The following is a 12067-nucleotide window of genomic DNA, read 5'->3' on the forward strand; positions in this document are numbered from 1 at the left end:
GAAAACGTGCCAAATGGCGGAAAGAACAAATGGGCAGCTTCCTAACCTGGGGCAGGCTGCTGGGTGCCTGCGGGGCTGGGACAGCGATCCCGAGATCACCCTCCGTCTATGGATGTGGGAGGAAGGACACAGGCCCTTCTGGACGTTTCCTGCTCTCACCGGCGCCCCTGGAAGAACCTGGAATCCTGCTCTGAAGACAGAGCGCAGGGAAACGTGTTAGGGACCTCCTCTGGGTCCTCTGCCCTCCGGCCGACCCACTGCAAAGAAGGTGCCCTGGGCTCTCCCCAGCCCAGTGCTGAACTGCTGGGCCTGTGCGGCAGTCCTGGTGGGCGGCCAGGCGGAGGCGCCTCCTGCCTCCTGTCCCCGTGCGTCCCTTCTGTCCCTCCTCAAGGCCCTCTGCTCCCACCAGGGCCCCCCCCACCCCGATCCTGAACATGCGCTCCCTGATTCGATGTTCAGCACAGCAAGGGTTATTCTACCCATTCTAGAGATAAAGAAACCGATGCCCGGAAGCGAGCCAAAGGTCACCGGGCCAAGCGAGGAACATTCCAGGCCCTGTGTTCCCCGTCGCTGCGCCTGGCCTCCCGCAGCCTCCGAGCTGGGCGCCCGGAGATGGTGCTCCCGCAGATGTGCAAACTGAGGCCTGAAGGAATGAAGATAAAGGCCCCACGTGTCTTGAGAGACACTCAGGTTCAGTTTCTCCGATCTCGGCAGCGAAGCACTTGGCCAGCCGCTGGACCGAGCAGGATTTCATTTTCCGGATCCTAACACAGCCACGCAGCACGTCCCGTGTGTACGTAAGCGCGCCCCTTCCTCAGGCGGCGTGCTCCGCCCTGACGTTTGGTGAAATGCAAGGGCCGAGCCGGCAGAGACGGGTCCCAGCATGTCCTTCCCTGCCCTGCAGACAGGGCAGCAAATGTCACCCACCACCCCCTCCGCCAACCACCTAAAGGCAGCCTGGCTTGAGCAGCACCCTCCAATAGCACGTCCTGAGATGATGGAACATTCCAGATCTGTGCTGGCCAACATGGCATCCACCGGCTGCATGTGTGCGCGGAGCACTGGGAATGCAGGAATGGATTTCGAACCGCATTTCCATACGGGGCCGCGTGTGGTGGGTGGCCTGACACCGCAGCTCTGGGCTGAACCCCTCCCCACGTACCTCGAGTGTGGCCTGAGGTCAGAGGGCGGGCAAGTGAGGGGCAAGACCCCGGGGCGACAGCACGGCAGGTGGTCTGGGTCATCGGGCGGCGGCAGAAGGGGCACTGAGGTGCAGACCCCAAGTCGGAGGCCTTGCGTGAGCAACTGCTGGCAGCTGGACCAGACTCGCAGATCACCAACCTCACGCGAGTGCTTGCAGGGCTCTGCCTCAGTTTCCCCATCTGTGAGGCCACAACGGTAACGGTACTCGACCCAAGGCTGCCCTAAGTCTAAGTGAGTTTGCACTGGCGACAGAGAACACACGGTGTGTGCCATGACCGGCACTGCTGTGCCAGCACCCGGCCCACCGCTCTCGCCTCCTGGCGGCCCCTCCCCCTGCAGGCATCTAGCAGCATCGACTCCTCCCAGCCCACTCCACGGAATAATTCAGACTCTCCCCATTTGACAGATGGGACACACAGATGGTGAAACACAGAGAGGGTAAGAACCTACCAAAGGCCACACAGCTCCGCATGGTAGGGCCAGGATTCAAGAGTCTCAGGTGACACCCCATTCTACGGATGGGGAAACTGAGGCTGGGATGGGCAAGGAGGGGTGTCCTCAGTGCTTCTGGCCGCACAGCCAGGATGAGGCTGAGCTGGGCTGGCAGCCATGCCTTCGCCCCCCCCTGAGCCCAGCCTCTGACTCTGGGGCCTCCCGGAGAGAAACCTCTAGAAGGGCCGAGGAGGCGGCAGGTTGGGAGGGGAGGCGCCGACAGCAGGCTGGGCCTCTGCCACCCGCTCCCATCCCTGCCTCTCACACCCGCCGCCTCGGGGGAGCCGGAAGCTGGCGGCGCCAACTGTTACCGCCGCCCCCTCCCCCTGCCCATCTGCTCCTGTGCTGGGATCGGGGTGCACGTAAGGCCCTTGCCTGGCCGGCCTGCCCCTGCTTCGGCGGGTCTGCTCTGGACTCACCCCTCCTCCCAGGCCCGGGCATCCCCAGGGGGCACAGTGTAGTGGGCAGGACAGGGCCCGATGCCCCACGCCCCTGTCACGTGCCCTCACGCGGCTGTGGTCCCTGCACTGGCTCTCGCGCACAGCCCAGGGCCCGAGCCCCCCCTTCCGGTGTCCTCCACCCTGCAGGTCCTCTGACCGCAGGCCCGGGGGGGGGTCCACGAGCCTCCCACTGCCAGTGTTTCCCTTCTGGCAAATGTTCCAGAAGGTTACCCTCGTGGCCCGTCGTGGGGCCTGATGTAGACTCACAGCAGGCAAGGTGGGGAGGGCCCTCTGAGCAGTCTTCCGGTGGCAGCAGAGGCCCCGACAAACGGAGGGCCCAGGGCCATCTGTCTCAATTTGTGACACTCACTGCCAGACGGCCCGGGGCTTCAGGGGGCAGCTCCCTGGTGCAGCCATGCTGAGGGACACGTTCTGGACTCCTGCTGTGTGCAGGGCACTGTGGGAGAGGAGAGGGATTGTCCCTAAGGGTCCACTCGGGTCCCAGCCTGGGCAGCCAAGAGGACAAGGCCGGCAGGGCACCTGGGCCAGGGGGGCATAGGGAGGGGCAGGTGGTAGGCAAGGTTCCACAGGGGCGACAGATGGGTGCTAAGGGCTGCGGAGGACAGAGGGCACCCAGGGCCACCCCCTGCTTCCCGAGAGGGCTCCCCTTCAAGGCTGTGTAACCACAGGCTAGTTACTTAGCCTTTCTGAGCCCACGTCCGCTGGGGATGAGAACAGCGCCCTCTTCTGGGGGGAAATGCAGGATCGTTGAGTAATGCCTGGCACGTGTAAGGGCTCAGTCCTGGCCAGGCAGCAGGACAATGACGAGGTCCCCCGCCAGCCACCCGGAACGTCCTCTGCTGTCCCCAAGCCCATGGCGCCTGGCCGGGTCCGACCTCCTGGCCTTCGCACCTGCACGCCCCTGTGTTGGCAAGACCTTGCCTGCCCTCCTTTGCCACACGGCTAACTTGAACTCTTCCTCCAGGTCTCAACCCATGCACCACCGGCTCTGAAATGGGGGCTGGGTGGGGGTCCCGGGCGGAGACCGCAGAAGAGCCTGCATAGGCAGCCCCTGCGGGAGATTCCCGCCCCCCCCAACCCTGTCCAAGGCTTGTTAGGCTCGGCCCATCTTCCAAGGGGCAGCGACACCTAGTGGGCAGAAGGCACATTGCCCTATCCCCCCAGGAGGGTCCCCCCTCCCCTCCCAGCACCCTAAGGGCCCAAGCAGAGGCACGCCCTCCCTGGGACTGCCAAGGAGGCCAGGCAGGCGCACTGTGTTGCGGGCACCGACGGGGCTTAGCTCCCTCCCTTCTAGAACTCCTCCTGCCTCTTCCCGTGGGCAGCCGTGTTCCTGCCTGGCATATGCCGGCCATATGCTCTCCCTGTCACAGCATCCTCAGCGGGCCCGCAAGCAGCCTGCTGGCGGGGGCGGGGGCGCCTCTGAGCTGGAGCTCACCCCAACTGCTACACCAGGCAAGCCACTCACGGAGTTCCAGCACGGGCGGGGGGGGGGGGGCAGAGGAAGGAGGGGGGAGGCGGGCCTGGGAGCTCACATCACAGACACCAAAGCGAGGCTCCGAGCTGCTGAGCAACTTGCCTGAGGCCACACAGCTCAGGGGGCAGACCGGCACCTCTGGCCTGAGCAGGGGCGCGGGGCAGGGCAATGCCCGTGGCATTCTCTGCTTGCCTGACGCTGGGCGTGCTCAAAGCTCTGGCTCCCAGAGTCCCCTCCCCAGGAGGCCCTCCGGCTCCTCCCCCTGGGAGTGCTCCAGGGCCGCCTTGGAGACCACAGCCAGCTGGTCTCCTGTTCTGGCAGCCGCCGCAGGGAAGCCTTCCGGGCACTGACGCCTGAGACCAACTCTGCTTCCCAAACTGGGTTCCCCAGAGCTCTGGCGTTCCACAGACAGGCCTGGGGTCTGTCCGGGGAGCTGAGGGGGAAACTGAGAGGTGCAGGGGCTTGTCCCCTTAAACCACAAAGTATCTGGAGCTGATTTCCTTAGTGAGCACATGAGTACATGAGTCCTAAGTGATGGGGAGAGGGGAGGAAGATTCCAGAGCTCTGCGAGGCGCGGGAGGTAATGCTGAGTATGTAATAACAGACTTAGCCGCTGAACGCCGCCAAGTCCTCCTAGAGGAGCCAGGCTGAGCTGGCACCATGGGGGGCTCCTCATCGAGTAGCTCCAAAGTACTGGGCAGGGTCACTGCACCCCACAGCACAGGGGTCACTCAGGGACCTGGGAATCTGAATTCCTGAGTTGCAATCCTGCCTCGGCCTCTTGCAGGCTGTGCAGCCCAATCCCACCTTAGACTCATAGAAGTGTGCTCTCTTGAGGTCTGGAGGCCAGAGGTCTGAAATCCCAGTGGGGCAGGGCTGTGCTGCCTTCGAAGGTTCTAGGGGAGGACCCTTCCTTGCCCCCTTCTGCTTCTGATGGCTGCTGGCCCTCCGTGGCCACAAGCGCGAATCTCTGCCTCCCTCACATGGCCCTCTTCCTGTGTGCCTGCCTTCCCGTGCCATTCTGTGCCCAAGTCCCCTCTTCTTATATGAACACCGGTTGTTGGATTTAGGCTACCGCTAATCCAGGATGACCTCATTTTAACTAGTGACATCTGCGAAGACTCTCCTTCTCAATAAAGTCACGTTCTCTCAGGTTCCGGTGAACTCACATTTGGGGAAATGCGATCCGGCCCCTCCACGCACCTCCAGGGCTCGGAGCAGAGCCTGGCACCCAGAAGTGCTCCGTGACCGCACTTTAGGGATCCTCACCAGACACCTGACGGGGTGACGAGGCCCCCCCCTTACACGTGCGGACACCAAGGTCTGGGCAGTGAGCCGCGAGCCTGGATTCGGCCTCATCACGTGGGGCTCGGTTTTGTCGCCTCCGTTCCTGGCCATTTTCCAGGCTCACACTGCCATGGCCACCAGCTGGGGCAGCGCAGGCATCTTCCAGCAAGGCCGGCACCCAACGCGCTGGAAGGAAACCTACTGGAGGAGGCTTCCGTGGAACCTGGCCCCTGAACCAGTCTCAAAGGAAAGCAGGAAGGCGGAGCCTGGTGGGAGGGTGTGGCCTGGAGGGAAGGCGTGACCTGGTACAAGGGCGTGGCCTGGGGGAGGGCGTGCCTTCGCAGGAGGATAAGGTCCTTGGGGAACTAGCATTGCGGCTCTTTTCACTGATGATAATGAAAGAGCAGTCTCATCGTGTTGGATAAATGTTCACTGCCGGAGCAAGGGGCAGGGAGGCCAATCTGGCCGCTGTGTTCCCATCTATCAAACAAGCACTGAGCGCCCTTTGTGCCAGACAGGTGACCATGCCCACATCCCAGCTCCAGGCCACGTGGGCTCCGCCCCAGGCCTCGCTGGGCCTGCCGGGTTGGGTGCAGCGGGGAGCACCGAGTCCCTCTGAGATTGGCACGAGGTGGGGCCTAATTACCCAGAGGACCGGCAGAATGAGCGCAAGGCCTGGATGCAGACAGGAGTCAGGAAATTCGTCGCCTCTGATGGGGCGGGTTCAGCGTGGGGCTGAGGAAGCAGTGGGGGGGCGCAGGCCGCTGGGCAGCCACTCACTGCATTGCTCTGGCCTCTGAGTGGAGGCTTACCCAGGCAAGAGGAAAGGCCTTCTGGGCTTAGAAACCATCTTGTTCGCACCCCAGGATGCTGGGGCCCCACCGACAGTTCAGATGGCCCAGCGGGCATCACATGGGCAGGAAGGTCCCCAGCCTCCCGCAGGGTCACCCAGGTTCTCTACTCTAGCCCTATTTGGCTTCTGAGTCAGGCCAACCACAGACCGCCAATCTGGTGCCGTGATGCCTGCTGAGCCCAGGGATACACGGAAACTAGCAATTCTGCCTTGACTGAGCCGGCTGATGTGTGCCAGGCTCTGAGCCGGGCACCAGAGGGAAGCTGATCCCCTACACGGAGGGCTGGCACGCTGGCTGGCAGGGGGGCGGGTTGCCAGCTCGAGTTCGCTGACCACCTGCCACTGTACTCGGGACTGGGACGGACTGGGACATGGCAGTGGCCACAGACAATACCTTCCCTGCAGGGACAGGCTACATTACCCTGGGGGGCGTCCAGGAGAGGACCGGACAGAGCCCGGGGCAGGTCTAGAAGAGCTGGGAGAGAGTCTGTGACAAAAGAGCACTGAGGCCTGGGGCCACCATGCCACACGGCAACCCACCCCCGGGGGAGACGCACGGAGAGAAATGCAAACAGGGGTCCGCAAAAGACCTGCACAGCTCACGGTCACAGCAGCTCTGACACACGACGGCCCAGGACGGAAAGAGCCCGGATGCCCATCCGTGGGGAACAGGTAAACCGCGAGCGGCGTGTCGGTCCCATGGGACGCTCGGCTGCACCAGCAAGGGAGCCCTGACCCGAGGGACAGCAGCAGCGTCGCCGGACCCTGACGCCCTGGTGACAGCCGCCGGGGTGACTCCACATACTCGTCACGTCCAGAGCAGGCAAACCCACCAACACGGAAAGGCCTTCCGTGGCTGCCGGAGGCTGGGAGGACGGAGAGGGAGGGAATAACTGCTAAGGGCGGGGGCTTGGGGGGCGACAAACATTCCGGAATGAGACAGTGGTGACGGCTGCACGTCTCTGTGACTATTCTAGGATATGTTTTTTTTAAGTTGATTTATTTTGAAAGAGAGAGACAGCACTAGCAGGGGAGGAGCAGAAAGAGAGAGAGAGAGACAGAGAACCTCAAGCAGCCTCCTGGCTGTCAGCGCAGAGCTGACACGGGGCTCGAACCCACGCAAGGTGAGATGAATGACCCGAGCCAAGTTCAAGAGTCGGATGCTTAGCTGACTGAGCCACCCAGGTGCCCCCGTGACTTCTAAACTCTCAACGGGTGAACTGTTCTTTAAAAATGGCACTTAACACAGCACTCACATGTGTGCTTTTCATATGTTGCAGCGATTTCGAAAGCGCTACGATGAAAAGGAACACACGCCTGTTGTTTCAGGATCAGATCTAGGACAGGTGCGCGTAAACGCCCAGCCTCGTGGCAAGGCGGTGTTGCTGGCGGGGCTGGGAGGGCTCAGGGCAGCAGGGGTGGGGGAGGACCTCCCCGGAGGGAGGACAGGCTGGCCACCGTGTTCCCGCCAGCCCGGCTCGCCGGGAGCCCTGGAGACAGCCAGCTGGCGCGGAGGTGACCAAGAAGAGACGCCCCCGAGGCTGCCTGTCTGTAAACTGTCCGTGGGTCCCTTGGGGGCCAGACGGAGAGGGAGCGCGTGTCTGGAGCCAGGCGGGGGCTCCCCAGCACTCTGGCAGGGACGGGCTAGTATGGGGGGCCACCCTCCCAAGGACCCTAGAAAGGGGTGTGCGCTCCTTGTAAAAGAAAGGCCGCCTGTGTGCTCTGCGGTGGGCACGGACAGGAGGAGCGTCCCTGGGGGGCTCGGCCAGGAGTGGGCTGGTGTCAGGACGGTGACCCATGTCATGTTACCCGCCACAGAACGCAAGGCATGTTCAGGTTGGGGGCCGTTCCACAGATCTGCACACTCACCAGCAGACCCCAGGCCAGCCCAAGAGGAGGGACGGATAGCACCCTTGCTGCCCAGATGAGGAAACTGAGGCAGGGAGGGGCACCCTGTCACACTGGTCTCGGCCTACGGCATCAGCAGGTGCCACGGGGGTGGCGGGGCCCATCCGTCTGCCTCGTCGCCACATCACAGCATGAGCCCGAGCTGCCTGGCACCAGCCCGGGGCGCAGAGAACCCACTAGAAGCCAAGCCATCAGGCCCATCAGGAAACCCTCTCCCCATGGCTATGACCACTTCTACCCACAGGACACCAAGTGTGTGGCTTTTCCACACCAGCCACCAACTCTGTGGACTCCGGACGGGGGCTGGTGTCCCGTGATTTAGCCCATGCTGACGCCGACGACCATGGCCAACCCAGACCCGCCAGGGGACAGCTCGGTCCCCGGTCAGCACCTCCGCCCCACCCGCCACTGAAGTCCGGGTCTCCTATGCCTCTGACCACCTGCCACTGGAGACTGGGGATTCCCTGCACCCCCCACTCAGACCCGATGAATTGCTAGAGTGACTCACAGAACCTGGAGGAGCAAGACTTCCGAGTGCTGTTTTGCCGCCGAGCACACAGCGCAGGACGGCCACACGGAAGGCCGCGGGGTCCCGCTGGGGGGACAGCTGGGCAGCGGGAGCCCCGTGAGCTGGCCTGGACGCCTGCCCAGAGCTTGGCTCTGAAGAGCTGTCCTGTCGCCGAGTGACTTCCGCTGCGCCAGGTCCCGGAGCTGCAGGCTGGCAGCGCCCTCGGAGAGCCGCCCCCCGGCCACCCGGGACTCGGGGTCCTGGCCCGCGCCCCGGCTCTGTGTCTCAGCCCCCCCCCCCGTCTCAGAAGCGGGCTGCCCCGTGTGAGGCCCACAGATGCTGGAACCAGCCCGGGCACGGCAAGTGGCAGGAGCCAGTGAAGGCCGCCCAGTGACCTCACTTGGCCGGGCTCCATGCCTCCTTCTGCGAGGCCACAAGCAAGGTCTAAAGCCGGGGCTCCCCTGCAGAAGGGGCCTGGGGGGGGAGGGGCTCTGGCCCTGCACCCGAAGTTGGGCTACTGGATGAAATTTGAACGAACAACGCTGTGGTTTGTGAAACTGCCGTGTCTGGCTAAAAGAGGAGGGTGCAAGGTGCCCCCCGCTGGCTGGGCCAACAGGGCCTTTGTTGATTTACTGAGGGAAGAGTCTGGGTGGGGGCGCCTGGGAGCTCAGTCGGTTAAGCGTCTGACTTCAGCTCAGGTCACGATCTCGTAGTTTGTGGGTTCGAGCCCCGCGTCGGGCTCTGTGCTGACAGCTCAGAGCCTGGAGCTGCTTCAGATTCTGTGTCTCCCTCTCTCTCTGCCCCTCCCCTGCTCTAAAATAAATGAACATTAAAAAAAAAAAAGGGAAGAGTCTGGGGCATGAAGGACTTCAGGCATGGCTGGATCCAGAGGCTCAAATACATCTCCTGTCTGGGTCTGTTTCTCCCTGTCCCCCCAAGTCCTGAGTTCTTTACCACTGGCTTTGCCCTTGGCCATGAAATGCTCTCCTGAGCACCGCCTGGAGGGGACGCAGAGTGCTCAGTGCCCATCCAGGCTGGTCCAATCCAAGCAGCCCCAGCAGCAAGCCTGTGCCTTCTAGGACCCTCAGCCCAGGGTCTGGCATCCCCATCCCGAGGGGGAAGTTCCCACTGATCAGAGACCTTCAGAGCAGACTTGATGCGGGGGGAGGGGGGTGGCACCAGTCAGCCGCCTCTCCCTGCTTGGTTCCAGCCAAGACAAGGCTCCCAAAGGACTAATGCTTGCGTGTAAATATTAGATACTTCTGTCTCCTTCGGGACCAGTTACGCAAATAATGGCAGCTCCCCCAGGAGCCTGCCTTTTACTTACTGTACCCTCATTAACACCCTATTAGGTAACAGCTGCTTGGAGAGAGAAAAAGAGAGAGAGAGGGAGAGAAGGAGGGAGGGGGGAAAGAGAGAGAGGGAGAGAAGGAGGAAAGCAGGGGGAGGGAGGGAAGAAGGAGAGAGGGGGCAAGAAGGGGAGAGAGAGAGGGTGAGGAAGGACAGGGAGGGGGAGGGAGAGAGGAGGGGACATAGAATCAGGGAAAGAAACAAAAGGAGAGAGAGAGACAGAGATGTGAGGATGACAGAGACACAGAGGAAGAGACAGGGGAGAGGCGGGAGAGACAGGACAGGTAGAAAGAAATCAATCCAGATACACAGACACTGGGGAGAGAGGCAGGGAGGCAGGGGGGAACTGAGGGGAGGGACAGAGGAGGGGAGGAGGGGAAATGGAGGAGGAGGAGGGAGGAGGCTCAGGGGGAGGAGGGGGAGGGGGAGGAGGGAGGAGGGCGGGGAGGAGCCAGGGCCAAGGCAGCTATGAGCTCTCTGAGGGGCGCGGCAGGGGCCAGCCCACCTGCCCATTGGGGTCCCCAGGGCCCCCCACCCCGGTCAGCCTGCCCCTGCCCCTGTGCTGGCTCCACAGTGCCCTCAGCCCTGCAGGCAGGCGGCGGTGGGCGAGGAGGGGCAGGAAGGTGGAAGGTGGAGGTGGCAGCTGCGGAGGGGGGGGCCACAAGAAAGCTCTTCTAGGGGTGGAGCTGCAGCACCAGCAGGCAGAGCAGCCCCTCCCTGCACCCCTGCGTCAAGCCCTGGGGCCCGCCTCACGGGGCGACAGTAATGGGCTCCGTGTGAGCAACCAGGCTGCCTGAGGCCACCAGGCTGGGGAGCCCCACGCTGGTGCCCAGGGCCAGCGCCTCAAGGTCAGGGCCGTGCTCCTGAACCTGGAGGTTCTGAACCTTCTCTGCTGAAAGTTCAGGGACAAAATGCAGCCCCCAGGGTTCAAGGGCCGGAGCGGGTCCGGAGGAGGTCAGAGAAGCAGCTGCGTGCTCGCGGGGTTGGGAACCCCCTGTGGTGCCACATGCCATGTGCCCCCCCCCCGCCCTGCAGGATGCCTCTCGGACTGAAGGCCCCCATGGGGACCCCACTGCCTCACTGCTTCTCCCCACACCCGCCCGGGGCCTCCGGGAGACGCTGCAAGTGCACCATCCGTTGTCCGTCTGTCCAAACCACACATGTTTACTGACCACTCCCTACCCGCCAGGCGCTGTTCCAGGCCCTGGGGACAGCACGGATGGTAGACACTGACTTGACACACGGAGCAAAGGACCCCTGCGGGCGGAGACGGGGGCAGCATTCCAGGCAGAGGGCAGGGTGAGCACGAGGGCAGAGGTGGGGACTGGAGGGCGCGGGTGAGAAGCAGGACGCCAGGGGTGGACGGTGGGCATGCTAGGGTCCTGGGGTGACCATTTACAATGTCCTCTTCCCACTGCCCGGGGAAGCTGCCTGAGGGCCCTTGGCCACCCAGCCGGGCCCCTCCGCAGAGCTGCCTGGGGCTGAGTGTGGGGGACACAGCTCCCGGAAGAGGGCTGGCCCGGACCCCTCCCCAGCCTTCAGAAGACAGGACAGACACCCCCTAGCCGGGTCTGCTCCCCAGGGAGGGCTCTTCCACCACGTCCAGGATGCCCCCCGGCCTCCTTTGCAGGAGGGCAGGTCTGGGGGTGGGCCTGGTATCCCGGAGTTCCCCCCTCCCCTGCCCGAGAATTCGGGCTCCCTGATCCTGCAAACCGTTTTCTTTTTCCTTCTCCGGGGCTGGGAGTGAGTAGGGGAGCGGGAACATAAATCACAGCCCGGCTCTGGACATCTGCTGATCACAGCCGAGGACGGGTGAGGTGGGGCAGGGGCATCCTGACGCGGGGGGGGGGGCACGGCTCCCCACATGTGGGTGCAAGTCCTCCCAGACACACCTGCACACAGACACGCGCACACACAGACACTCCCACACTCGCACTGCACAGACTCACACCCAGAGACAGGGACCCACACATACACTTGCAACACACACACACACACAGGCATGCACACGCATCCTCACACATCCCTGCACACACGCAGGCACGCATACGTTCATGCCACCCCCCCCCCCCCCCCCCCCCCCCCCCCCCCCCCCCCCCCCCCCCCCCCCCCCCCCCCCCCCCCCCCCCGCAACAGCTAACTGCTGGTTCGGGGGTTTGGCGCCACCTAGGGTCCATCTCCGGAAACTGCAGGACTGCACGCGGCTGACCCCGAGGCAGGGCCCCGCCCCCCACATCCCCCTCCAGACCAGGGGGACACTGATTCCTACCGGCAGCCCCCATCTATACCCATCCTGGTACGCACACATGTAAAAAGCACACAACTAACTGGTAGTGGGAGGGAGGGGAAGGGCTATTTTAAGAATTCAATATTTAATCAGCCCTACCAAGGCTGGGGTAGGAAGCTTCTTTTATTTTTTTTAAGTTTGTTTATTTAGTTTGAGAGAGACAGAGAGCATGAGCAGGGGAGGGAGGGGAGAGAGAGAATCCCCAGCAGGCTCTGTAGGGTCAGCGCAGGGCCCGACGCGGGGC

The 12067-nt window shown here is 63.3% G+C and overlaps 1 protein-coding gene and 1 long non-coding RNA gene across 2 annotated transcripts in view; one reads left to right on the forward strand and one right to left on the reverse strand.

Annotated features, from left to right (window-relative positions):
* GSE1 (Gse1 coiled-coil protein) overlaps positions 1 to 12067 on the reverse strand; it is a 355030-nt gene that overhangs the window by 289749 nt on the left and 53214 nt on the right. The window lies entirely within an intron of this gene.
* On the forward strand, positions 6117 to 8884 carry LOC115281065. The gene is made up of 3 exons (XR_003904053.1): positions 6117 to 6442; positions 7051 to 7116; positions 7923 to 8884. It is a non-coding gene; the product is annotated as an uncharacterized LOC115281065 (long non-coding RNA).

The sequence above is a fragment of the Suricata suricatta genome, chromosome 16 (genome assembly GCF_006229205.1).
Source record: "Suricata suricatta isolate VVHF042 chromosome 16, meerkat_22Aug2017_6uvM2_HiC, whole genome shotgun sequence".
NCBI lineage: Eukaryota > Metazoa > Chordata > Mammalia > Carnivora > Herpestidae > Suricata > Suricata suricatta.